The sequence below is a fragment of the Nesoenas mayeri genome (genome assembly GCF_963082525.1).
Source record: "Nesoenas mayeri genome assembly, chromosome: 6".
NCBI lineage: Eukaryota > Metazoa > Chordata > Aves > Columbiformes > Columbidae > Nesoenas > Nesoenas mayeri.
In genome coordinates, this window is record NC_137545.1 from 3,127,155 (window position 1) to 3,155,112 (window position 27,958).

General features: G+C 49.1%; 2 pseudogenes across 2 annotated transcripts in view; both read right to left on the bottom strand.

Annotated features, from left to right (window-relative positions):
* Nucleotides 1–27,958, bottom strand: part of LOC308041735 (neurobeachin-like protein 1) — a 347,706-nt pseudogene that overhangs the window by 107,516 nt on the left and 212,232 nt on the right. The window lies entirely within an intron of this gene.
* Nucleotides 9,682–17,332, bottom strand: LOC308041680 (olfactory receptor 14J1-like; annotated as a pseudogene). Its single transcript has 3 exons — nt 16,586–17,332; nt 9,786–9,943; nt 9,682–9,687 (listed from the first exon to the last, which is right to left on the bottom strand). The product of its transcript is annotated as an olfactory receptor 14J1-like (transcript).

Here is a 27,958-nt window from a genome sequence, read left to right on the forward strand (position 1 = left end):
GAGAGGTGGGTGGCAACACCGCATGTAGCTGAGAGGCTGGAGTGCATGGAGCTGGCAGTTGGTGATGGCAAAGTTGAGAGCTTCTGGGTAAGGACTGAGGGTCAGACAAATAAAGTGCATGTCATTGTGGGTATCTGCTATAGGCCACCCAGCCAGGATGATGACACTGATAAGTTATTCTTCAAGGAACTAACTGAAGCCTCCAAATAACCTGTCCTTGTCCTTATGGGGGAATTCAACTTGCCAGATGTCAACTGGGAATATCACACAGCTGGCACCAACAGGTCCAGAAGATTCCTAAAGCATCTGGATGATAACTTCTTGGTGCAGGTACTAAGGGAACCGAACAGGAAAGGTCAGTGGCGACTGGTGGCTCCCTTGGCCGCAGCGACCACGGAGCAGCCAGGTTCAAAATCTTTGCTAACGGGAGGAAAACTGCCAGCAAGACCTTAACAGTAGATATGAGGAGAGCAGACTTCAGAATGCTCAGAGAACTACGTAGTAAGATTCCCTGGGAAGAAGCTTTTGAAGGTGTTGGGGTCCATCAGTGTTGGTCACTTTTAAAGTACCACCTACCAAAAGCACAGGACCAGGCAATTCCAAAATGCCAAAAATCTAGCAGGCAAGGCAAAGCCAGATTGGATGAGCAGGGATCTTCTTCTTGAAATACAGTGAAAAAAGAAATTACATGGTCAGTGGAAGCAAGGTCACACAATGTGGGAGGGCTACAGAGATGCTGCTCACCACTGCAGGGAGGAAATGTGTGCTGCCAAAACTCAATTAGAATTGAAGCTGGCCAGTACTGTGAAGGACAATAAAAAAGGCTTTTTAAAATATGTCAATGGCAAAAGGCAAACTAGAAATAACATTGGCCCATTACTTGATGAGCATGCTCACCTTATTAACAGAGACATGGAGAAAGCCGAGAAGTTTAATGCTTTCTTTTCCTTGGTCTTCAATGCTGAAGATTGACTTGGGGGCCCTTGTAGCTCTGGGTTAGAAAACCACGGCTCCAAGAATTATAAACTCCCAATCAATCATGAACTTGTACAGGATTTGCTACCCCAGTTAGATACCTACAAATTGATGGTGCCTGATGGGATTAATCTAAGGTTGCTTAAAGAGCTGGCTGACTGCTTTGTCCTTCAGGACTACATCCTAAGGGACTCTGCCAAACAGCCTCCTAAACAGATCAAAGTCTGCCCTTTGGAAATCTGAAGTAGCAGTTCTGCTGACCGCCCTCCTTACTTCTCCAAGAATAGAAAGCTAGATCATTTCATGATTGCTAAGCCCAAGTTGACATGTGACCAACACATTACCCATGGGTTCTATTCTATTCATAAACAACAGGTCCAGTGGGGCTCCTTTCCTGGTAGGCTCACTGAACAGCTGTGTCAGAAATTCACAGAATCACAGAATGTCAGAGATTGGAAAGGATCTCAAAAGATCATCTACTCCAGTCCCCCTACCGGAGCAGGAACACCCAGATGAGGTTACACAGGAAGGTGTCCAGGCGGGTTTGAATGTCTCCAGAGTAGAAGACTCTACAACCTCCCTGGGCAGCCTGTTCCAGGCTCTGACACGCTCACTGGGAAGAATTTTCTTCTCCTATTTAAGTGGAACCTCTTGTGTTCCACTTTGCACCCATTACCCCTTGTCCTACCATGGGTTGTCACCGAGAAGAGCCTGGTTCCATCCTCATAACATTCACCCTTTATATATTTGTAAACATTAATGAGGTCACCCCTCAGTGTCCTCTTGTCCAGCTCCAGAGCCCCAGCTCCCTCAGCCTTTCCTCACACGGGAGATGCTCCACTCCCTTCAGCATCTTGGTGGCTGCGCTGGACTCTCTGCAGCAGTTCCCTGTCCTGCTGGAACTGAGGGGCCCAGAACTGGACACGATATTCCAGGTGTGGTCTCACCAAGGCAGAACAGAGGGGCAGGAGTACCTCTCTGACCTACTGACCACAACCCTTCTAATCCACCCCAGGTACCATTGGCCTTCCTGGCCACAAGGGCCAGTGCTGGCTTGTGGTCATCCTGCTGTCCACCAGGACCCCCAGGTCCCTTTTCCCTATGCTGCTCTCTAACAGGTTGTTCCCCAACTTATACTGGAACCTGGGGTTGTTCCTGCCCAGATGCAATACTCTACACTTGCCCTTGTTATATTTCATTCAATTATTCCCCGCCCAACTCTCCAGCCTGTCCAGGTCTCTGGATGGCAGCACAGCCTCTGGTGTGTCAGCCACTCCTCCCAGCTTGGTGTCATCAGCAAACTTGCTGACAGTCACTCTATTTCCTCATCCAAGTCATTGATTAATATATTGAATAATACAGGCCCCAGTACTGATCCCTGAGGCACTACAGGGCTCCAACTGGACTCTGCCCCATTGACCACGACTGTCTGGCTTCCTCCCTTCAGCCAGTTCGCAGTCCACCTCACTACCCGGTCATCCAGACCGCACTCCCTCAGTTTAGCTGTAAGGATGCTGTGGGAGACTGTGTCTAATGCCTTACTGAAGTCAAGGTAGGCCATGTCCACTGCTCTGTCATCATCCATCCATCTTGTTATGTCCTCATAAAAGTCAATGAGGTTGGTCAAGCATGACTTCCCCTTGGTGAAGCCATGTTGACTGCCCCTAATGACCCTCTTATCCCTGATATGCCTTGATATGGCACCAAGGAGAAGTCGTTCCATCAGTTTCCCAGGGATGGAGGTGAGGCTGACCGGTCTGTAGTTACCCGGGTCCTCCTTCTTGCCCTTTTTGAAGGCTGTCTTCCATACACTGCAGGAGCCTCCTAGACTGCTTCCTCTCTGCTGTGTTGTCTTTCCAGCAGACATCTGGTAGGCTGAAGTCCCCCACAAGAACAAGGGCTAGCAATCAGGAGATTTCTCCCAGCTACCTGCGAAATATTTCATTTGCTTCTTTGTCCTGGTTGGGTGGTCTGTAACAGATTTACTCTGCCTTTAGGCATAAAAATATAATAGGATTGTTTAGGGGCATCTGACCTTGTTTGTGTCTTAATCTCACTCTTGGAATCGTTTTTGAACCTTCCTGAGTCAGAAATTTGACTGGGACCCCACACCATCCAGTTGTGAGAGTCATTCCACCATGTTTCCGTGACAGCAACTACATGGTAGTTTTTGTGCTGCACAATGCCGTCCAGCTTCTCCTGTTTGTTGCCCATGCTGCCTGCATTCATATAGATGCACTTCAGCTGGACCATTGATCCCACCACCTTTTTCTGGGGAGAAGTCCTGATTACTTTTCGGCCATCCTCAGGTGCTTCCACATTTTCTAACATATAAATAACCCTTGTATCTCTTCTATTGCACAGTTCTCCGTCCCCTTACCTTTACCGGGACTGCAGACTGAAGGGCCTCTTTAGCATCCCTTCTTTCAAATGCTGGCATCCGACCCTTGGGTTTGCCTCTGCCACAGGGTTTTCTCCCCTTCCCCCTTCAAATCTAGTTTAAAGCACTTTCAATGAGCCCTACTAACTCCTACCCCAGAATCCTTTTCCCCATTTGAGACAGGTGAGTCCCATTTGTCACCAGCAAGTCACATGCCATGTAAACCAACCCATGATCAAAAAACCCAGAATTCTGTTGGTGACACCAGTCCCACAGCCAGGTCTGGCTGTATCTGCTCAGTCTTCCCATATCTTTCCTCATCACATCCTGTAAATGGGAGGACAGAGGAAAACTCTACTTTTGTTCCTGATGGCTTAACCAGTTGTCCCACGGTCCTCAAGTCCCTCTGCAGTTCCCACTGCAGTCTCATCACTGCCTACCTGAAAAAAAGTAGTAGTGGATAATTATCTGAGGGCCTTATCAGGACAGGAAGATTTCACTTTTCTAACTTGTGCTCCACGGAGGCAGCAGACTTCCCTAAGTGGGTCTCATTTGCATATTGAGCCTTCTGTTCCCTTCAGAAGGGAGTCTCCTATGACAATGACCTAATTTTTCTCTTTATAGCAGCCGTTTTTATGGAGGCTGCAGATCAGCTTATCCTCTGCAGCACCTCCAACTTAGTTGAAGTACCTTCCTCAACATTCAGTAAAAGTGCGCGTAGATGGAGGAGGTGAGACAGAGAGGTGAGATAGTCTATGTGGTCTTTGCCTCAGACTTCACCAACAGTCTCTCAAGCCTTTAGCTCAAGGTAGGTCTCTGGAGAGCAGCCAATGGTGGACAGGAATCAAGTCTCAGGTTGCTTCAGCAAACTCAATCCTTACTTGTCCGTGGGAGCAGAGGGGCTGCATCCAAGGGTACTGAGAGAGCAAGATGATGTCACAGTGAGATCAGTCTGCACTGTTTAAGAGAAGTCACGGAGACTGGGGGAATTCCCTGGCAACTGGCAAAAAGCAAATGTTGCATGTACCTTTCAACAAGGCTCAGGGCGTGACCTGGGGAGCTGAAGGCTGCTTAGCTTCACTTTGGATGAGGGACATATACCAAAGCATGTACTCTTGGATTGCATTTCTGGGTGTGTGAATGAGCAGGTGACTGGGTGAACCCAGGTCAGATTATGCATGACCATCCTCACTGCTTCCTGTGATGAAAGGACTGCATGTGTGGGTGAAGGGAGAGTAGTGGGTGTATTCAACCAGGACAGCAGCAAGGCTTTTCACACCAACCCCCAAAATATTATCTTTTCAAGGACAAACAGGCTGGATGGCTGAGTCAAAGGGAACCCTTATGATATCCAAGAAGGGGAAATCCAAAGTCCCTGGGATGGATGAGCCCTTTGAAGTAACACAGCATAGGGACATCGTGGCTGGCTTACAGCTCTGCAGAAAAATTTCTCCATTCACAGTGTTGGGAAGAATGGATTTTTGGAACTGGACTGTAAAAATCTATATTTACATAGAGTGAAAGCAGTGCCAACTTGCTTGTCCACATCTATGGCCCATGACAAAAATAATGAGAATTTATAGATCAGCTTCTAAGTTTTGAAAATGAAGACTTCTTACACTGTTATTAAACAGAGATCTTTTCTGTGTATGTTTCAACTTTAGCCTAACATCTTCATTCAGAGGTTGATGCAGTCACCCACACAGAGATGGCCACCGCCTCCAAGATACACAGAGGGAGCTGAAGCCCTTATGTGGGACAGGGAAATGTGACCCAGGAACTACAGGAGACTTTCTGAGGCAGGAGCTGGTGGCAGGCAGAGAAGGCTAAGACATCTTGAATGAGACAACTGATTTCCCTCTCTTGACTAGACAAGGAAACCTGGGTAATTGCACCCAGGGTGTCCAACACCGCTCTTATCCCTTTCCTCACCTATAATAGAGTCATACATAATTTGCTGGGAATGAGAGAACCAGAAGATGTCCCTTGTACCCAGATATATTGGGATTTGAGCAATTTTAATGTCCAAAAAAAAAAGAGCATTTAATTTCAGTTTGTCTGCTTCCCTTGGTGATTCAAGGGAGCTGTGACTTCAGTGTGTGACTCTCTGTGTGCAAAGAGCAAATATGGACAAACAGATGCAAGTAGGCTGTGCTCTGAGGGGTTTTGGCATCTGTGCTTGACAGGAAAATGTGTTTTCTGCTGGTATAACATTTTTCCACTGTTGGAACTGGAATTCAAAGGAAATAATGTGGACCTAATGCAGCTGAGGAATGGGCTTGATTTTCCCTGAACTAAACCTGTCTTTTAGATGTGTTGGCAGTTAAGAAATGTCCTCCTGTGCCTGTGTGCAGCTGGTTCTCCAAGTAAAGCAAATGGGAATTGGTGCCTGCTGAGAAAAATCTCATGGGTCAACATAAAGGCATTTGTGGAGCGAGGGAAGGAAAAAACAAAGCAAAACAAAACAAAACACCAAACTAAAAAAAAAAAAAAAAAAAAAAAAAAAGAAGACGCAAAAAGCAAAGGCAACATGCAGAAGCAAAACATTAACAAAGGACATTTATTCTTTGCTGTCTCAATAACAAATGTCATCCCCTCTCTCTCTCCACTCCTTTCTCTTGGCTTTTGTTGCTGAGCATGATGTCATATGGTTGGAATATCCATTTGGTCAACTGAGGTAAGTTGTCCCACCTATGTCTCCTCCCAAACACCTGCCCACCCCAAGCTGACAGCTTTTGGGGACTTGGAGAGACAACTAGACACAGCACAATGATGTTCAGGGGTGTCTTGCAACATACGTTATTTAGGATTCCATTAATCTTTTCCTTGGAGAGCTCTTTCAAGTCAGAATACACAGAGGAAGAAGAATAAACAGAGAGGCAGAAGCAGAGATATAAAATGCCCCAGTGTAAATACAGCACAAGGAATGTTTCTCCTCTCAAACCCCTGGTAAGAAATGTATTAGATAAATTTGATGAAACCAGCTTAGTTTTATCTGCTCACACACTGCACCACAAGGGGGGTGATGGCTGGGTACGATGTCATGCGGTCAGTTGTGTCTCAGGAACTCATAGTCCAGTAGGAAGCCAATGGCTCTGGAAGGGACTGTGAGGTCACTTCTGCCTCTGGAAAGGACAGACCTACAGCAGGAACAAGGGACTGTGAGGTCACACATATGAGACAAGCAATAGAGCCCAAGCAGCTGGGTTTATAAAAGGCAGGTCCTGCTTGACCAACCTGATCTCCTTCTATGACAGGGTGACCGGCTTAGCAGATGAGGGAAAGGCTGTTGTGGGGGAGTGAATCCATCATGCAGGTTGTGGGTGTTGTGTACTTGAACTTCAGTAAAGCCTTTGACACCATATCCCACAGCATCTCCTAGAGAAGCTGCAGCTCATGGCCTGGACGGTGTATCTGCAATGGATAAAGAACTGGCTGGATGTCTGGGCCCAAAAAGTTGTCGTGAACGGAACCAAATCCAGTTGGTGGCCAGTCACGAGTGGTGTTCCCCAGGGTTTGGTATTGGGGTCAGTTCTGTTTAATCTCTTTACTAATGATCTGGATGAAGAGACTGAGTGCACCCTCAGTGAGTTTGCAGATGGAACAGACTACCCAGTGAGCTGGTAAAGTCACCATCCCTGAAGGTGTTTAAAAGATGTGTAGATGAGGTTCTTAGGGACATGGTTTAGTGCCAGATTTAGGTTACGGTGGGACTCTGATTTTAAGCATCTCTTCCAACCACAATTATTCTATGATAAGTCATTTTTTATATTTTCTTTCTCAGAGGACCATGCAATCTCCCTCAGAACCGTGACTTTTCTGAGGTGTTTGAGAGATGTCTCACAGTGACACCAGCCAGTTCCACCAGCACCTTACTGTCCCTTCCCACACCAAAAGTTTTCTCCATATCCCGAACTTCCAGGAGAGTTTCTGGGACACAGCGAATGCTGTCCAGGTCCTCTGGGCCTGTTCAGAAGAGAACAGCAGGCCAACATGTAGATGGGCTCTCTGTGCACCTCCAAGCTTTACTGACCAATTTTCTCTGTGCTCCACTTCTGCCCAACCTTTCTGGTCCTTAAACTGTGTATGAGGGGATTGAGCAGGGATGTGAGGATGGTGTAGAAAAAAAGGCTTTGTCAAACTGTCTCGGGAGGGCTGTTCTGGGCATCCCACAGTGAAGGATGAGATTGCTGTAGAAAACAGTGGCATTGGTGAAAGGAGGTGGTGGAGAAGGCCTTATGCCTGTCTACACTGGGGTAGAGAGCAGTGATACATTCATGGGATGCCCATGTGAACAGGAAGGGGAGAATCAGCTCTAAAATGTAAACAATGCATGCAGGAGTTGTAGAAAGAGTCCTAACATGTCTGTGAGCAGAGGTGATGCTGTCATCAGCCACGAAGCTGGGCAGCAACTGGGCCTGGGTGGTGCAGCTGTAGCAGGTCTCCAGGGAGGACACAAGGACCTTGGTTCAAGGAAGCACATTGTAATGCTACATTTAGGTGGTTTCTCAGGGAAGTTACTCTCAACATGAAGTGACCTGTCCCACAGGCCTCCATGGCCTCTGCAGCAATAGCTGATGGCATTTGTGCTTATTATAGTACATGTTCCCCCACACAGGATGTGCATGCTCACATCTCATCTGAGTGCACACCTGGACTTCTGACATAGTGTCCTTCCATATAGGTCTCCCAGCTGTGGTGAGAGGACAGTGATCAAAATGGTGGTTCCAAGAGAGAACAGCCCCAAGCTGGTACCCAGCAGTATGACAGACTGTTTCCATGTCTCTCTTGCACACACACTGTGCCCTGCTCTTCTCCTGGGACACCCCTTCTCCCCACAGAGTGCACCTGCACTGGCCTGGCCAGCCATTCCTGCATCCTCTCCCCATGTTCCCCACAGCCCCGAAGTTGGGGATTTTGCTCTGTAGCTCAAGTGGGCTGTGGTGTGTGGACTGTGGTGACTCTGCAGGGTCATACCGGTCAGGCTGGGAGGCAGACCCAACTGATGGTGGCCACTGCCACTGACCACCTCCACTCAAGCTGGCCATGGAGGGTGCTCAGAGTGACTCAGACTTGTTCACCATCTGCATGGGTGCTGGCTACCAACAAGCAACACCTGAACCAGCCCTAAGTGTCACGAAAAGTGCACTGGGACCCTGATGTCATCACACTGAGCCCACAGAGGAAAAAGCAAAGCAACGAGCATCTTGAGAGTCTATTTCTTCGGCATGTTCTTTAGAACAACTTTGGAAGAACCTTCAGACACTGTGCAAAGAGATCCTCTTGCTGACAGAGACGCTGATTGTCGTGGTTTGATCGTGGGGAGACAATCAAAACCGTGGCAGATGGTTTCCCTTCACCCTTTATCCTCCTTCCCCCTTCAGGACCCCCCCCCTTCCTCCTTCCCCCTCCTTCTCACTAGGATTTGGGGAGGACAGGAAAAGAGAAAAGTAAAGGAAAAGAGAATTGGGAAACTTGAAAACATTTACTAAGACTAGGAAAATGAACACAGAGAAAAATAACACAAAAACAAATATTGTAAAACCAGTCCTGAAGTCCAGCAGGATCCCACAGTTGAACTGGAAACAGCACAAGACCTCAGCTTGCAGGAACAGCAGAATGAAGGAAAGCGCTCCAATGAAAAAGAACCAACGTGCCGAACAGCCGATGCAAAAAAAGAGAGCAACCCAGTCCACGTGCTCTGCTTTTATATGCAGGAAACCATGAATAGGATGGAATACCCCTATTGGTCAGTTCGTGGCCACATGACTCGGGCCAGTTCCTTCCATTGCTTCACCCCGCCCCAGCTTCAGCCCAAAATGGGGGAGGGGGAGTGGGGGGTTGGGGGGGGTCACAACACCAGGACACTGATATGGAGGCCAGCTCTGTCACAGAAATGCCCATTGCCAGTGCCTGCCTGCACACGTGGGACTGCCACACCACAAGACTGTGACCAAGTCTCAGGAGCAGTCAGGCCTTACACCAACACAAGGGCTGAGAAGGAGGGTGAGGAAGCGGAAAGAGAACAACTCAGGAGAGAACAAGGCTGGTGCTCCCTGGCAGAGCTTCTGTGCTGGGATCTTTGTATTCAGTTTCACAAAGGTCTCAGAGGAAGGATCTCAGAAAAACAATTCACTGCAGGCTCCTTTATTTTGTTTATATGCACAGAGAGCACGGCTTCTCATTTACACAGTCTGTGACTCGAACTATAAATGTAGATGTTGAATTAGAAGTCAGATGGATAATGACTTTTTTTCGTGGACAATATCATGACATTTAAAAAAAAGCAAAACCAAACAACCCTCTCCCCAGCTACAAACAGTAATCTACAACTACAAAATATACAAAAGAGAGACTGTCATGAGTTATACCATCAGTGATGTGCAGAAGATGGGCAGTTTATTGCTTTTGAAAAGTATCCAGCCATTACTTTCCTCAGGGCATCCTTGAGCTCCTGGTTCCTCATGCTGTAGATGAGGGGGTTCACTGCTGGAGGCACCACCGAGTACAGAACAGAAACCACCAGGTTCAGGGATGGGGAAGAGATGGAGGGCGGCTTCAGGTAGGCAAATGTGCCAGTGATGATATCTAGGGAGACCACAGCCAGGTGAGGGAGGCACGTGGAAAAGGCTTTGTGCCGTCCCTGCTCAGAGGGGATCCTCAGCACAGCCCTGAAGATCTGCACATAGGACACCACCGAGAAAACAAAAGAGATTAATATTACTGAGATACTAACCAGAAGAAGCCCAAACTCCCTGAGGTAGGAATCTGAGCAGGAGAGCTTGAGGATCTGGGGGACTTCACAGAAGAACTGGTCCACAGCATTGCCCTTGCACAGTGGTAGTGAAAATGTATTGACCATGTGTAGAAAATAGTTGAGAAACCCACTGCCCCAGGCAGCTGCTGCCATGTGGACACAAGCTCTGCTGCCCAGGAGGGTCCTGTAGTGCAGGGGTTGCAGATGGCAACATAGCGGTCGTAGGACATGAAGGTGAGAAGAGAAAATTCTGCTGTAGCAGAGAAAAAATAAAAAAAAACCTGTGCAGCACATCCTGCATTGGAGATATCCCAGGTGTCCCAGAGGGAATTGGCCATGGGCTTGGGGACAGTGGTAGAGATGGAGCCCAGGTCCAGCACGGAGAGATTGAGGAGGAAGAAGTACATGGGGGTGTGGAGGTGCTGGTCACAGGCTATGGTGGTGATGACGAGGCCGTTGCTCAGGAGGGCAGCCAGGTAGATGCCCAGGAAGAGCCAGAAGTGCAAGAGCTGCAGCTCCCGTGTATCTTTGAATACCAGGAGGAGGAACTCTGTCAAGGAGCTGCTGTTAGACATTTTCTACATTTGAGCATGGGGCACTGTCACAGGAGGAAAAGACAGTGACAAGTTAGGGGATACTTCTCTGAACAAAATCGAAGCCATTTCTCATGCACCCTCCCCCTGCTCCACACCCCCTTGTCCTTTTCCAGACTTTCCTTCAGCTCCGAGGCTGAGCCCTGGGTGGTGCTGGCCGGAGGTGCCGTGAGGAGCAGGGCCTGTGCCCGCTGGCTGCTGAGGAGTCAGCCCTGCTCTGCAGCAGGGGGCATGGGAATGGGGGAGCAGCAGCCAGTCCTGGGGTTCAACCTTGTCAGATGGAATGACTCATCATGCAGACGGCTTGTCAGCATCTGCACTCCAGTGATAAGGAGCTGAAATGGCAAGGCAGGCACTTTGAGAGGTTTTGCTTTCTTATGGCTCCTTCTGCCCTCCCACCCTGGAGAGTGTTCTTAGGTGTCAGAAACCCTCAGCATTTCTGCTGCACTCAGGGAGAACAGAGGGAGTCCTGCAAGGCAAGAGGATGCCTGTGGCTTAGTGCAGAGTGAGGGGAGCTGGTTTGTCCCTCTGTATTGCTCCCAGCTGCTCTGGGCTGGCACCTTTCTGAGATGGAGGCTGATCACACTCCAATGTTACCCTGAAAAGCCACCAGGCACTGCTGAGAGAAGAGGAAACCACCTCAGACCATGACATATCTCACCCTTTCCTTAAGGTCACAGCATCCCACATTCAGCTCATTTTGCAAACGCAACAGTATTTTGTCCATCATAGCATCTCTGTGCTTATGTGTGGGGAATTCAGATAACACAAAGATGCTGTAGGATGGGCTTTCAACCTGGAGTGAAGCTCACAGCTTGGAAGGAAACTTCAAGAAGACAGCAAACTGTCTTAATGATGGCATTTCATTCAGGGAGATTCAGCTCATTCCCCAGCCCCACAGACTGCATTGCCCACAGCCCCACAGGTCAGAGGAAAGCTGGGACACGTGTGCCTATGGACACACCTGCAGGAAAGGACCCACAAGATCAGGCTGTGACTCTGCAGCTGATATTGCCATCCCCAGAGAGCCTGACAGCAAGAACAGGATCACAACAACAGGGACCCAGAGCAGGGGAGCAAGAAGGAAAATGCGGTGAGGCTGGGTGTGCGAGAGGCCAGGGCAGAGGCAGCCGGGCACTCAGACAGCGTCACCCTTCCCCAGCTGTGCAGCCACCTCCCAGACACCAACCTTGCTGGGCAGCTGCTCTCAGCCCCTGTGCTCTGCAGAGGAACTGGAGCTCTGGCTGCACAGGAGCTGGTTCATGCCTTGGAGCCCCCGGCCCTGAGGGCAGAGGCTTTGCTGTGGGGGAGAGGGGGCGAGGGGGCTGCTCAGAGGAAGGATCTGCACTGGAGGAGATCAAAGCGAGTTTTCAGTATTCTTCCTCCCACAACATTTCTGGGTTTAATTCCTCTCCTTCCCAGATCACATTCCTGCTGTCTGGAGATTTTCCTCTTTGGAGATGTTTCTCTGTCCCGTGTCTTTTCCATGTCAATGCTCACCGACCCCATCCCACCCTCTGTGCCCTCATCCTGGCTGTACAGACACCTGCCTGTTTACAGGGCAGTGCCTGGGCACATCTTCTTGTTTGCAGGTTAGAAAAAAACACAGGTCAGACTAAGCTGGTTGTGTCCAGCAAATGTGATGCTGGTGCAGTCCACAGGCAGAGGAGTGGCTGAAGGGAGGATATGAGGCTTCTGGCAAACATATTGATCACTCGGAATTGCAGTTCAGGAGTCTCAGTGACTTCTTAAAACTAGAGAGCTCCTTTTCTATGTATCCTTTTAACCCCAGCCTCTTCCAACCCCAATCCCAACCCTCCTTGATTAGGAAACTGAAACGACAGAGTCTCTAGAGCTCCTTATCTTCATAGTAATCGCTGCATAGATTTTTCTTTGAAACCTCCTATAGTAAATACTCTGGGGTGATCTTAAGCTGTGGGCAACCTTGACCCACGCAGCACCCTCTTAACAGCAGAAGGACCCTGCCCTGCCAAGGGTCACTCCTTCCACCCAGAGCTTCTCCCCACAGCACCGTGGTGATCTCCCTGGGCAGGCTGAACACTGACCCTGACAGGTGGCAGAGTCCCTGTCCTGGCACCACCCTGGGGTGCAGGGACCCTGCCCTGCAGGATAGGCCTGGGCACCCCTGGGTGCACATTTACATTTACACCTCTGCAGCTATCCTTGGGAGAAGGCAGCCATCATGCCCTCTCCCTCTGAAGGTGCAGATGACAATGGCTGCTTTGCAGCACACCCTCCTCCTCTACATCAGAGAATCTCTGAGAGTTGTACTTACGTCTCTTGTAGGCTCTGCAATCTGCCAGCTTTAGGAGATCCTGCCATGATTTGCAGATGAAATGCCTTCCAGCCACAGAATTAATACCTGTGAAGATTTCATTTCCAGTGAGTTCTCAGCATCCTCCCACCCCACATTGCCTTTCCCCTCTCTCTCTCTGGCTTCTCTCCCCTCGGTGCTGCAGGCAGAGCCCTCAGCCCTGCTGCAGAGCTGTCTCTCTGCAACACTGCTGCTTGCCGTGAGCTCCCTCTGTCCCAGGAGCCCAGCCCAGATCAGCAGCAAAGGAGCAGCCCATGATGTCCCTTTCTCTGTTCCCTCTGTGCTCCCCTGAGGTGTCCCTGGGGCTCCAGAGGAACCTACTCTGAAACTGGATGAAGTTATCACTGACATTCCTTTCACCAACAGAGGCACCCTTATTTTTCACTGAAGTCCCCTGACTGTCTCTCCCAGACCTACACATCGACAGTCACTGCTGCTCAGGGCCTCTCATTCTTGCCTCTTGTCCTTGTGTCTTGTACCACAGACATGAACCTGGCTTATTCTTCCAGGGAACTGTGTAATGCTTCTACATTTTCCCTCCAAAGATCTCTTTTACCAGTTGGTCAAGTCCAGATCTCTAAACTTCTTCTCACAGTACATGGTTTATCACCCTAAACACCTTGGTAGTCCTCCACTGAATTAGATCCAGATTTTCTAGGTCTCTTTGGCATTGTGGGGTTTCAAAACCCAGGAAATATTCTGAATATGGTGTAAGAAATGCTGAGAAAAGGGGTATAATCTTTTCCTCTCATTATGCTCCTGCTCATAGAGCCCAGGATGCTGTTGGCCTTAGAATGATAGAATCACAGGCTCATTTTGGTTGGAAGAGAACCTCAAGATCATTGAGTCCAGCTCTTAACACTGACACTAAACTGTGGTGATGAGAACGATTCATACAGACGCAGATACACACACAGACACAGAGTTCTTGTTAGCAGTGAGAGCACAGCTAGGCAGAGCTGAGCTGACTTTTATTAACAGTTCTCAATTTATAGGTTTACAGATACGGGCCTGTACCAAGAGGTTAGACAGGATGTTTTTTCAATAATTCCAAATATACCACACTCATATTGTGACTGTTATCAGTCACGTTGCCATGCATATCTTGTGGGTGGTATTCCAACCCACTCATTCACAAACCCAGGCCCAACATTCACACATCATACATATGGGGGCAGTTTTCTGACCCAAGATATCATTCTCACTGGCCTGGGCTATCACTGCTTACACTCATAAAAAACATACTTCTATATAACCTGTCCAAGGCTCTTTAGCCAAAACCACACATCCTACCATTCCCACACCAAACAATGTCCCTAAGAACCTCATCTACACGTCTGTTCAACCCCTCTGGGGATGGTGACTCAACCACTTCCCTGGGCAGCCTGTGCCAATGCCTGACATTCCTTTCCGGGAAGTAGTTTTTCCTAATACCCAATCAAAATCTCCCCTGACACAACTTGAGGCCATTTCCTCTATCACTTGCTACCTGGGAGAAGAGACAATACCCTCCATGCTACAACCTCATTTCAGGCAGTTGTAGAGAGTGAGAAGGTCTCCTCTCAACCTCCTGTTCTCCAGAGTGAACTCCCCCAGATCCCTCAGGAATGTGTCCAGGCAGATCTTGAGTGTCTCCAGAGAAGGAGACTCCACAATCTCTCTGGGCAGCCTATTCCAGGCTCTGGCACCCTCAAAGTAATAAACTTTTGCCTCGTATCCAGATAGAACCTCCTATGCTTCAGTCTGTGCCTGTTGCCCTTCATCCTCTCATTAGGCACCACTGCAAAGAGTCTAGTCCCATCCTCTTGACATCCACCCTTGAGATATTTATAGACATTTATGAGATCCCCTCTCAGCTTCTCTTTTCCAGCTGAACAGACCCAGCTCTCTCAGTCTCTCCTCATAAAAAAGGTGCTCGAGGCCCCTCATCATCTTCATAGCCTGCCACCAGAGTCTCTCCAGTAATTCCTTGTCCTTAAACTGCAGAGCCCAGAACTGGACACAGTACTCCAGATGCGACCTCACCAGGATACAGTAGAGGGGGAGTACAACCTCCCTCAACCTGCTGGTCACACTCTTATTAATGAACCTCAGGATAACATTGGCCTTCTTGAGCACAAGGGCACATTGGTGACTCATGGTCAACCAGAACTCCCAGGTCCTTCTCTGTACTGCTGCTTTCCAGCAAGTCGGCCCCTCAATTGTACTGGTGTCTGGGGTTATTCCTCCCCAGGTGCAGGACCCTACACTTGCCCTTGTTGAACTTCATTAGGTTCTTTTCTGCCCAGTCCTCCAGCCTGTCCAGGTCCCACTGAATGGCAGCACAGCCTCTGGTGTGTCAACCCTTCCACTCAGTTTCGTATCATCAGCAAACTTGCTGAGGGTGCACCCAGTCTCTTCATCCAGGTCACTGATGAAAAGATGGAACAGCACTGGACCCAGTACTGACCCCTGGGGAACCCCACTAACTACAGGCCTCCAACCAGACTCTGCACCATTGATCACAACCCTCTGGGCTCTGCCATCCAGCCAGTTCATGATCCATCTCACTGTGCACAAGGTCACAGAGCAGCCTCCTCTCTCCTGCACGTGCATGACTTTGATCCCTCCCACAAGCCCTGGCTCTGCACCACAATCCCTGGTGTGAGTCTTCACCCTGCATGGCCATGCAGCACGAGATACAGGCTGATGTTTTTCTCTCCCAGGTACTTTCCAGCCCATCCAAGCTCCCTCGAGTCTCTCCCACCTCCCCTGCCCTGTCTCCACCCCCAATGCCCTCTGCCCAACAAAGCCCAGTTTGGGCTGGTCCCACACCAGTGCCCATTGCAGGTGTTCTGGGCAGTCACCCCACAGACTCTGCCCCTCTGAAGGGCACAGCAGCTCCTGGGGGTCAGAGAGGGGTCACCCCAGAGGTGGGTGAACATGCACAGCAATAGGAAAAGGAGGCACCTGTGTCCTTTGCTCTCCTCTCCAGCAGATCCTGAGAGGTCCACAGCCCCTCCATGTGATTGCCCAGCACAAAATCCCTGGCCCTTGAGGTCCTCAAGAGCTCTTACTGCTCCAGGCACAGAGCAGCCTTCCCAAAGCTGGTGTTGCCACGAAGGTGTTTTCATTTCCCATTCATCCTTGACACAATCAGGATGAATCTCGGAAAAAAAAAAAAGTTGGCACATGTTCATTTATTTCACTTAAATACGAGAGACTCCCCATTTACACAATGTCTTTTGGTCACACTAAATGGGTGGATAATTAAGGAGAAGGGGATGAATAGTGACATTTCATTCAAGAGAAAAACATCACAAGTGTTAAAAAAGGTAAAAAGTAAAGAAGGAAAGACAGACTTGGCCTGTCATGGCCTACACCTTTGCGGAAGGAAACAGGCAGTCTATGGCTGTTGAAAACATCCGGTCATCAGCTTCCTCAGAGCACTCTTGAGCTCCTTGTTCCTCATGCTGTAGATGAAAGGGTTCAGTGTTGAAAGTACCAGTGCATACAGTACTGCCACCACCAGATTCAGGAGGAGGTTTTCAGGTAGGTAAATGTGCCAGTGCTGACGAACAGGGAGACCACGGTCAGGTGAAGGAGGCATGTGGTAAAGGCTTTGTGCCGTCCCTGCTCAGAGGGGATCCTCAACACGGCCCTGAAGATCTTCATTGTAGGACAGCACAATGAACACAAAACATCCCCAGAATATAAAAGCACTTAAAGCAAGAAGTCCAGCTTCCCTGTGGAAGGAGTCTGAGCAGGAGAGCTTGAGTATCAGGAGGATTTCACAGAAGAACTGGTCCACAGCATTGCCCTTGCAGAGTGGCAGTGAAAATGTATTGGCTGTGTGCAGCAGAGCATTGAGAAACCCACTGGCCCAGGCAGCTGCTGCATGTGCACACAAGCTCTGCTGCCCAGGAGGGTCCTGTAGTGCAGGGGTTTGCAGATGGCAACATAGCGGTTGTAGGACATGACTGTGAGGAGAAAATACTCTCCTACAATCAGGAAAAGGAAGAACTGTGCAACACATCCCATATAAGAAATGGCCCTGGTGTCCCAGAGGGAATTGGCCATGGATTTGGGGACAATGGTGGAGATACAGCCCAGGTCAAGGAGGGAGAGGTTGAGGAGGAAGAAGTACATGGGGGTGTGGAGGTGCTGGTCACAAGCTATGGTGGTGATGATGAGGCCGTTGCCCAGGAGGGCAGCCAGGTAGATGCCCAGGAAGAGCCAGAAGTGCAAGAGCTGCAGCTCCCGTGTGTGAATGGCAAGAGGAGGAACTCGGTGATGGAGCTGCTGTTGGACATTGGCTGTTTCTTGGCATGGGGGCTCTGTACAATAAAGGAAATTACAACTTCAAATGAGGGCAGACTCCTCTAACCAAAGCCACTGATTTTTGTAGAAATCATCCCCAACTGAAATACATTTCCTTTCTCTGTTTTTTGCTGGCTGAGTGTGCTGAGGGGAGCAGGACCTTTGCCCGTGTGCTGCCAAGCAGCCAGCTTTGCTCTGCTGCAGTGGGGACATGGGAGCTGGTTTTTGACAGTTCTGACATTCCCAAGGAATGTCAGATATAATCCAGCTTTAATGGAAATGTTCTGTATGTGCACTCATTACTTGAAAGGGTGTGGTCTCCACAGGAAATGTTTCACGTATCTTTGTGTGAACTTTTTCTGTATTTTTAACTTTCCACCATGACATCTGTGGAATGTGTTACTTATGGGTAGAAATAGGGATTTATATGACTGAAAATGGGAAGAGTCTTGAGACAGGACAGGCGAAAGGGCTCAGCTCTCTGTAGCTCAGTGCAGAGTCAGGAGAGCAAAAGTGTCTGTCAGGTTTTTTACTCATCTCCCCTGTGCTATCACTGGTGCTGTGTTGAAGATGTCTTTATATACAAATTGCTCTTTAAAAAAAACTCAAACAGCTGGACTCATGCAGGAGCAGGGGAGCACTGTTTGAAAGGACAGACCTGAATACTCTTTGTCCCAGCCCAGAGGTGGAGATGTGATGGAGAGAGCAAGGTATGACCCATCACTGAGAGAAGCAAAGGACCTTGAGAGGACAGTGCAGCCCAAGGAAAGGCTCAGCACTCGTGGGATCCTACAGCAGACCTGAGCCTTTCTGGGGGCAGCTCGTGAGCCCAGCAGGACAGGCAGAGCAGAGTCAGGCTTCTGAAGATGGAATCTGCTAAAGGGACAGTCAGACCATTGTTCAGCAAACACCCAGAAGACAGAATGCAGCCTCCCCCCAGCTCACACAGTCCCTGTAAATCCTCCCTAAATTTGCAGCCATTCAAAGTTGCCTGACAAAAGCCCCTGGCCAGGGAGTCCTCATGACACATCCTGTGAGCTGTGGCTGTGCCAGCATCAGGAGATGCCTCCAGGAACTGCAGCTGCATTGCCCGGCAACCAGAGACTTACCATGTCAAGGGCTGTGCAGATTTCACTTCCAGTGAACTCTCAATCATCCTTCAACTCCCAGCTGGCCTCTACCCTCTCTCTGCCTGGCTCCTCTGCCCTCAGTGCTGCAGGCAGAGCCCTCAGCCCCGCTGGGTGTGCAGAGGAGCTGCTCCTGGGCAGAGCTGTCTCTCTGCAGCGCTGCCGCTTCCATGAGCTCCCTCTGTGCCAGGAGCCCAGCCCAGCTCACAGCACAGGAGCAGCCCAAGGCACTTTAATGTCCCCTCTGGTGTGTTTGGTTCCAAGACTATAGACAGTGATAGGAAGTTGAAGAAGCCTCTCAAGAAGTCAAAGTTGCAAACTCCAAAGTTTCTTGTAGTGTTAATGGACCCCACTGAGGGACATATCACTGACAAAGCTTGTGTGCTTGTTAAGGCAGAAAACTGGTGACAGTGAGGACAGGTAGGCAAAGGCAATGGGAAAGTGGCTCTGATGCTGTGTAACCAGCCCCTGGGGAGGCAGATCTTGTCCCTCAAACATTGCTCAGGGCTCTTCCTGGGGCAGTGGGATGTGGGGCTGTGCAATGCCAAGAGCAGAACTACGGTACAATATCTCCCAGGCTTACAGGTTGTGACGAGCAGGCAATGGAGTACTGGTGCTATAGTGGTGTCTCATAGACATCAACTGCTCAGAGAACAGCCACAGCCCAGGAGGCAAAGGCCTTGGCTGTGTTGGGGGCTTTCAGCCTCGCCAGTGCCTCCAGCTTTCTCCACCATGGATGCGATACAGTGTTGACCTCCACCCTGCTTACCAACCTTGGTTGCACCTGAGCATCTTCCCACCCTTACCGATATCTCTCCATCCTAACAGAATGTTCATTGAAATGCAAAGCTTTGGCTAATCCAGACTCTTTGTAAGTGGCCTCTTGTACCACAAAACTGCACTTGGAGTGGCATTTGTTTCTCCTTTTGTCAAATCTCAGCCACCCCATCTGCACTTTGTGGCATTTTTTCTTTCCAAATTTTTCTTACTCAATTTTGAAAAAAGCTCCATCATCTCTGAAACTACACTTCAAGCAGTCTCAGGCTACTCCTATACTGCCCTGAGCCTCTGTGCCACTGAGAAAGAAGAGCCAAATAAGTCCAGGTCTCTCAGTCCCTCTACACAGGGCATCTGCTGAAGGCCCCAAACTCCAGATCTCCTCTGGGCACTCTCCAGCTGCTCTCATCTCCATCAAAATAAGGAGCCAATAACTGTGACAAACCCAGGTGTGTGGGTCCCTGCCAGTGACCAGTGCTGTGCGAAGAGACATAATATCTCCTCTGGGTGAACATGCTCAACGTAATGCAGCCCCGTATGCAGGTGGTCTTGTTCATGGTCAGCATAAACCACTGGCTTCTGTGGTATCTCCAATAGTTCCCAGGCTCTTCTCCTCAGAGTCACTCCTCAGCACTCAAAGTCACACAGACTCAGGTCCCAGCTGGACCTGATGTGCAGGTCTTTTATTCCTCTTGAAGCCAGACTGGCCAATTATCCTTGTAAAGTTCGAGAGGTTTCTGTTGGCTAAACCCCTGAGTATCTCAAGGCCTCTCTGGATTCAAACTCCATTTGCTCATCTGTTAATATCTGCATGCAGGTGGCTCACCCTGACTGTGGTGTGGTCTCACAAGATAACAACATGAGGAGTTGAAGGTCTCTGCAAACCCAGGCAGGATTTACCATGAACACAATCTCCAAGACACCAAAGGAGGGTACAAAGCAAGCAAAAGCAGAGTCAGCAGAGAAAGGATAAATGAAGGTTGGGCTGTTCGTATGCAAGGCTATATTAGTGGAAAATGTACGCATATATAGACACACAGAAAATGTGGATGCCTGCAGGGGCTGGTCATAGACCCTTTGTCTGTGCGGGAGCTGGCCCCAGGATCCCCTCATCTCCCCATTTCCCCCCCACACAGACAAACTCACACATGCAGATGTCTGTCTGCAGCACAGCAGCACAGAACCATTGAGGCCAGAAGGCAGCCAGCTTCCGCCTTCTCTGTGCTTCCTCTTCACGGCTGTATTTTGGAAAGAGCTCTTTTCAGTTACTCCTTTGTCAAGCATTTCCATGCCTTTCTCCTGCCACCTTTTCTTAACAATCTGCATGTGGGAGTAGAGCATTCTGGAGGTTGAAGAGGAGATCCTTGACCATCAAACAGCACACTGCAGCCCTCCTCTCTGTAGGGCTGCATCCTATAGAAATCTTAGAGGCAGGTTGCCCAGCAGGCCAAAGCCTGCCTCAGGATCCTGCACTCTGCTTTCTCATCCCTGCCTGTTACATCTCTGACCAGTTCTTCCTTGTCTGGAAGTGTCAAGTCCCAAAGGACACCTCACCTCACTGGCTCTTCTGGTTTTTTTCCACTCTGCTCCCACCAGAGAGTAGGTTTGTGGGCAGCGAGGGAACTTGCTAAAACCCCAGTGAGAATTGGATCCCAATGGACAGTGACCTGTGGAACAGTTCACACTGGAGTTACATCAGCTGAGGGGATGGTTGCCTTTGGATAAGTCCATGTCAGAACATGCACACCCCTGCAGGGACTGTGAGGAGTCACCCACACCAGAGCAGGGACAGATCTGAAGGGTTGTTGAGACAGCCCCAGGTCTCTTAACCTCTCCTCATATGCAAGATGCCCTTTATGGCCCTTTGCTGGACTCTCTCCAGTTGCTCCAAATCTCTCTTGTCTGTGGTACAGACCCCTCACTCACACACACATGTACTGTGTGTGGCCTTAGACATGCAGCCCATCCTGGAACTTGTCTTGGATTCTTGCTCTTCCCAGGTTCCTTTGTTCTAGAGACACCCATGTCATGGAGTGTCTTTCAACCATATGTGCACACACCAGACACACAAACATGCACAGAGAAACATGTCTCCCAGTCACCCCTCAGACCCCATAGCCTTTCCAGCACCTGCAAGGACTCCCCTGGTCCCTCTGCAGCCAGGTCCTCCCATCGTGTCCTCATCAGAGACCCTCACACAGCCTTGGCTTCCAGGTCACTTCACCTACATTCCAGCTGATCTGGCTTAATCTTCACCTCTGATGGCACATCTAATATCCCAGAGCCCACTTGATCATTAATGTCTTCAGTGATAATAATCTGTATTCTGTTTTCTTTCCTTTTTTTCCAACCTTTAACTTTTTAATAATCTTCCCAGATGCTTTCTGTCACAGCCACCCCTAATGCACCCTCCCACTAGACAGAACATGAATCAAAATAAAAATTCTCCCACTACCTCTACGTGCCGAGGAACTAACTGTAACCACAACCCTGACTTGACTTCAGGCTGTTGTATCACTGAGGTACCAAAAATTCTCTGAGATCGGTGGGACAACTTCTCTCCAGATCATTAAAAGTTATGTTCATGCGTTGTTTAAGTCTGAACTGCTTCTTTTCAGTGGTTGGTTGGTTGGTTGGGTTTTTGGTTGTTGTTTGGGTTTGAGGTTTTTTGTTTGATTGGTTTTGTTTGTGTTGGTTTTTTTTTCTTGAGGGGGTGGGGGATGTCATAAATGGAGATTTTTAGGAGCTTTCTGAATAACTCCTCTTTTTGTAAGATTTTTGGTGCTTGAAGGCATCTCATCTTTATTGTTTATAAAGATGTCTACTCTTCCTCTTTTTCTTTGTTTTTTTTCACCCACCTGGAGATGATGATTTCAGGGCTCCTGTTTCTACTTTTTGGGGACAGCCTGCACTAACAGTCATCATTTTCTCAGCTCAGATTTCTTTAACTTCAATGTTTAGTTTGTCCTCGTTTTGTTATACTTTTAGCATCTTCTCTATCTGCATTTACTCTTTGAGAGTCACCCGTCTCACCTGTATCAGATATAACTGGCCCTTCAAGGATTAGTCATTCTATTGAGGGAGGGGTCAGTATCCAGTGGAACACAGGGAAGTCTCTTATTTCCCTAGTTAACTCTTGTATGTACTATACTGAAAAAATTAAAAATTATTATATTTGAGTAAATTCAAGAATTGTTAAATGCTGCCAGTTCTTTTCACCTCTTTCTAGTCCCTTTTTTCTGTTCTTACTGTTCATTTCAGCTTCCATAGGACCATAGAATGGTTTAGGTTGGAAGGGACCTTCAGAGCCCATCTAGTCCAGCCCCTGCCATGAGCAGGGACATCTTCACCCAGCTCAGGTTGCTCAGAGCCCCATCCAGCCTGGCCTGGGATGTCTCCAGGGATGTGGCATCTACCACCTCTCTGGGTAACCTGGGCCAGCATTCTGCCACCATCAGTGGAAAAAATTTCTTCCTCATGCCCAGCCTGAATCTCCCTCCTTTAGTTTAAAATCACCACCCCTTGTCCTATCACAGCAGGCCCTGCTAAAAAGTCTGTCCCCATCTTTCTTATTAACCCTTTTTAAGTACAGAAAGGCTGCAATAAGGTGTCACCAGAGCCTTCTCTTCTCCAGGCTGAACACCCCGACTCTCTCAGCCTGCCCTCACAGCAGAGCTGTTGCATCCCTCTGATCAATTTTGTGGCCTCCTCTGGCCCCTCTCCAACAGGTCCATGTCTGTCCTGTGCTGAGGACCCCGAGCTGGATGCCGTACTCCAGGTGGAGTCCCACCAGAGTGGAACAGAGAGGCAGAATCGCCTCCCTTGACGTGCTGTCCGTGCTGCATTTCCATTTATTATGGAAATGCTCTCTATTTGGCTATTCCTGAAAACTCCCTAATCATCCACACCAGACTTGAAGCTTTTAGGAAAATGCAGCAGAGAGCCTTGGCTTGTAAGGATATTTTGGATGTTAATGAGCCCTCTGCTGCCATGACCCCGACTGCAGATACTGAAAAAACGAACAAACCTCCCATGAATTAAAAGGCAGAAGCAAACTCAAGTTTCTGAGGGTGTTTGGGGCCCCACAAAGGGACATCGCTGACACAGCTGTGAAGGAAACAAACAGTCCCTGTCCCTGGAGGCTGGTGAAGCAAAAACTCAGGCACTGGTTACAGGTGGTAAAGGCGATGGATGCAGAGGTGGCTCTGATGCCATGTCATCCCTTCATGGTGGTTTTTCATCAGAAAGTCCAAGCCCTAACCCCCAGGGTCTGGCAAAGGAGACCCTTTCAATCAAATGTTTCGCAAGGCTCTGCCTGTTGTCAGTGTGAGTGTATCTGTGGTTTTGGTGTGGGTTTGATGCCAAGTGTCGCTTTAACCACAAGGCTCTGTTTTTCTGAGGATCTGGCAATGCCTGTGAGCACCCAGCTTCTTTCATAGACCTGACAATGGTTCTCAATCACCTAAGCATACCCAGTCCCAAACTTGCTTGAATCCTCAATTTGGATCCATCCCCCAGAACTGAAATGCACAGGTTCCTTCTTCTGCTGTCCTAAAATAAACACATTAAAAAAAACAAAACAAAACAAAAAAACAACCAAACAAACAAAAAACAAAAAAAAACACAAAAAACAAAAACCAAAACAACAACAACAACAAAAAAAAACAACCAAACAACAACAAGAACACACACACACACAAAAATCAGTCTATTCCACATTAGCATGACCAGCACATGGTCTTCAGGTCTTTTTCTTGCCTTTAACACATTTACTGCCACACATAGACCACTCTCTTCCTGCACTCCCATGTGTATCACAAACCTTTCACTCTTGTCCTCCAGTAATGGGCCAACGCTGCAGAAAGGTCATTTCTCTTCCAGTGTCATGGAGGATTCCTGAGGACCATTGAAGTGTAGGGACTGTGAGAGAGGAGCAGAGCAAGGTCAGCTCATGGGCCATGACTGAGCATTGCAAGCTCCAGCAGCAGCCATGCCCGATCTCCCAGGCATAGTCATGCCCACAGCATATTAATGTCACTACCATGTATGATTAGCCCAAGAGAAGCCTGCCTTCTTTCCATAACCCTCCAAAAACACTTCCTCCTATTCCCTCTCCACCCATAGACATCAACCACATTCCACTTGTGGACTCAGACATGGTTGTAAAGATTTGCTAAAGTAATCAGCCATCACCCTTTTCTACCTCACATCGCCTGACGCTCTCTCCCACTCCTACACATGGACATTCATGGCTGCTCAGGGCCTCTTCCTCTTCAGAAGAGGCCTTAAACTTATTGGTTCTTCCTGGTGCTTGGTTATAATCTTCCTCGCTCCCTCCAGAGCTCATGGTGAGCTTTCTTGGTCATGACAGGGCCTTTGTGTCCATCTCTTATGAAATGGTTGTCTTTTAATGATCACCTGCGCAGAAGGAGCTATCACAGAAAAGCACCAACTACATAAGATCTGATGATGTTGAAGTAAATGCAATAAAACCTTGTTGAGTCATCCCGTAGCTGTGTCTTTCCAGCAAATAGTTTCTCCTGAAAAAGGGATCCAGCCTCTGTCACTCTCTGGAGAGGCACATGAGAAATGTCCATGTCACCTGGGAACAAAAAGGTTGAATTTTGAAAGACCACTCTTTATCTGAACTTCTTAGATATGTACTTATGGATGGGGCATCAGGCCTTACAGTGCAGCAGAGACTGGAGTTCTGAGTTCTCTTCTGAGCACCCAACCTTGGCAGTTTATTCCATCCATGTAACAGCTCCGTCTCCAACACTGATGGCTCCAGCAAATCCAGTCAGGTCTCTGGCTGAGGGCATTGCCTTCACATTTGGGCTGAACCACCCCAGCTGTGGCACCAGCCCAGCTCTGACTCACCATAAGGAAACCTGGTACCAAGTGTGCAAGACCCCATGTGTGCAAAGGTTTTGTTTCAGAGCACAGACATGACATGGTTTAAAAACTGTTGAATGTCTCTCTAGACCTAGGAGTATAAAAGCAGAATAAAATGTCTAAATTCATTCAACTGAAGATATTCCTCCCCCAGCTTGAAGAAATTAGATCCTTTGCTGTAACATGCCTGGTGTCCTGTCTAATGATGAGACAAGAAAACATTCTTTTCTTGCCAATTTATTTTTTAATACGAAGAATACAATGCTGGAAAGAAGTGTCTCTGCAGAGGAGAGAGAAAAAACATCACTGATTACTTCAGGTTGTTTCAAAGGATGTGCCCCTGGAGCCCCAGGGACACCTGGAGGGAGCCCAGAGGGGACAGAGAAAGTGCCCCCTTGGGCTGCTCCTGTGCTGCTGAGCTGGGCTGGGCTCCTGGCACAGAGGGAGCTCATGGAAGCGGCAGCGCTGCCGAGAGACAGCTCTGCCCAGGAGCAGCTCCTCTGCACACGCAGCAGGGCTGAGGGCTCTGCCTGCAGCACCGAGGGCAGAGGAGCCAGAGAGAGAGAGGGGAAATGCAGTTTGGGGTGGGAGGATGCTGAGAGCTCACTGGGAGAGAAATCTTCACAGATATTGAGTCTGTGGCTGCAGGGCATTGCATTTGCAAATCATGGTAGAATCTTTGAAAACTGTCACATTGCAGAGCCTGCAAGAGATGTAAGTACAACTCCCAGAGATACTCTGATGCAGAGGCAAAGGATGTGCTGCAGAGCAGGGATCACCTCCTGCACTGTCAGAGGGACAAGATGTGAATGCTGCCTTTTCCCAAGGATGGCTGTGGGTTGTAAATGTAAATGTGTACCCAGGGGTGCCCAGGGCTGTCCTGCAGAGCAGCGTCCCTGCACTCCAGGGCTGTGCTAGGGCAGGGACTCTGCTGCCTGCCAGGGTCAGCGCTCAGCCTGCCCGGGGAGATCCCCACGGTGCTGTGGGGAGAAGCTGTGGGTGTAAGAAGTGATGCCTTCATAGAAGGGTCCTTCTGCTGTTGAGGGATATTTTGTTGGTCCAGGCTGCTCAGAGCTTCAGCTCACTCCCACAATACTTCCAACAGTAGGTTTCATAAAGGAGGTCAAGACACGTGTTAACAGCAATATAAGAAACTTTCCTGAGTCTGTGTTTTAGATTTCCTGCTCTTTGGAAATGGCAACACATAAATGGAAAAGGAGTTCTTAATTTTAAACAAGTCCTTGTGACTCCTGAACTGTAACTATGGGTGATCAGTAGGATTGCCAGGAGGCTCCTGATGTGTCTTCAGCCAGTCCCCAGCCTGTGGGAAACACCAGCATTACCTTGGCTGCATATCGGGCAAAACATCTGGCATGTCCTTTTTTCTGACCTGCAAACAGGAGTATGTGCCCAGGCTGTGCCCTGCAAACAGGCAGGCTTCTGTAGGGCCAGGGTGAGTGCAGAGTCTGTGGGATAGGGTCTGTGAGCACTGACAGGGAAAAAACAGGACACAGGAAAAAATCTCCCAGGGGGGGAATCTCCAGAATGCAGGGTTGTGATATGGGAAGGAAAGGAAACTAGAACAAGAAATGTTGTAGAAGTGTCCCGAGGGAGTGTCCGCCACAGGGAGGGAGAATTCTGAAAACTCACTTTGATCTCCTCCAGTGGAGAGCCCTCATCTGAGCAGCCCCCTCGCCCCCTCTCCCCCACAGCAAAGCCTCTGCCCTCAGGGCCGGGGGCTCCAAGGCATGAACCAGCTCCTGTGCAGCCAGAGCTCCAGTTCCTCTGCAGAGCACAGGGGCTGAGAGCAGCTGCCCGGCAAGGTTGGTGTCTGGGAGGTGGCTGCACAGCTGGGGAAGGGTGACGCTGTCTGAGTGCCCGGCTGCCTCTGCCCTGGCCTCTCACACACCCACCCTCACTGCATTTTCCTTCTTGCTCCCCTGCTCTGGGTCCCTGTTGCTGTGATCCTGTTCTTGCTGTCAGGCTCTCTGGGGATGAGAGTTTCAGCTGCAGAGTCACAGCCTGATCTTGTGGGTCCCTTCCTGCAGATGTGTCCATGGGCACACGTGTCCCAGCTTTCCTCTGATCTATGGGGCTGTGGGCAATGCAGTCTGTGGGGCTAGGGAATGAGCTGAATATTCCTGAATCAAATGCCATCATTAGGACTCTTGGCTGTCTCCTTGAGGCATCCTTCCAAGCTGTGAGCTTCTCTCCAGGATAAAAATCTGTCCCACAGAATCCTTGTGTTATCTGAAACCCCAAGGACAATCACAGAGATACTGCGACAGAGAAAATGCTGTTGGGTTTGTGAGATGAGCCATGTGTGTTCTGGGCTAAATGTGGGATGCTGAGACCTTAGCAAAGGGTGAGACATGTCATGGTCCGAGGTGGATCCCTCTGCTCTCAGCAGTGCCTGGTGGCTTTTCAGGTCAACATGGGAGTGTGATCAGCCTCCGTCTCAGAAAGGTGCCAGCCCAGGGCAGCTGGGAGCAAGACAGAGGGACAGACCAGCTCATCTCACTGTGCACTAAGCCACAGACAACATCTTGCATCACAGGACTCATGCTGTTCTCCCCCAGTGTAGCAGAAACGCTAAGGGTTTCTGACACGCAAGAACCCTCTCAAGGTGAAATTGGGTGGAAGCTATAAAATCCTAGAACTCTGAAACTGCCCTTACCATTCCCGTATCTTATCACTGGGAGTGCAGATGCTGACAGGCCTGTTGGCATTAGCAGTGGTTTGCACTTGACAAGGTTGAACACCAGGACTGGCCACCTCCCCTGCCCACTTCTTTAGAGTCAGGCTGACTTACCAGGAGCC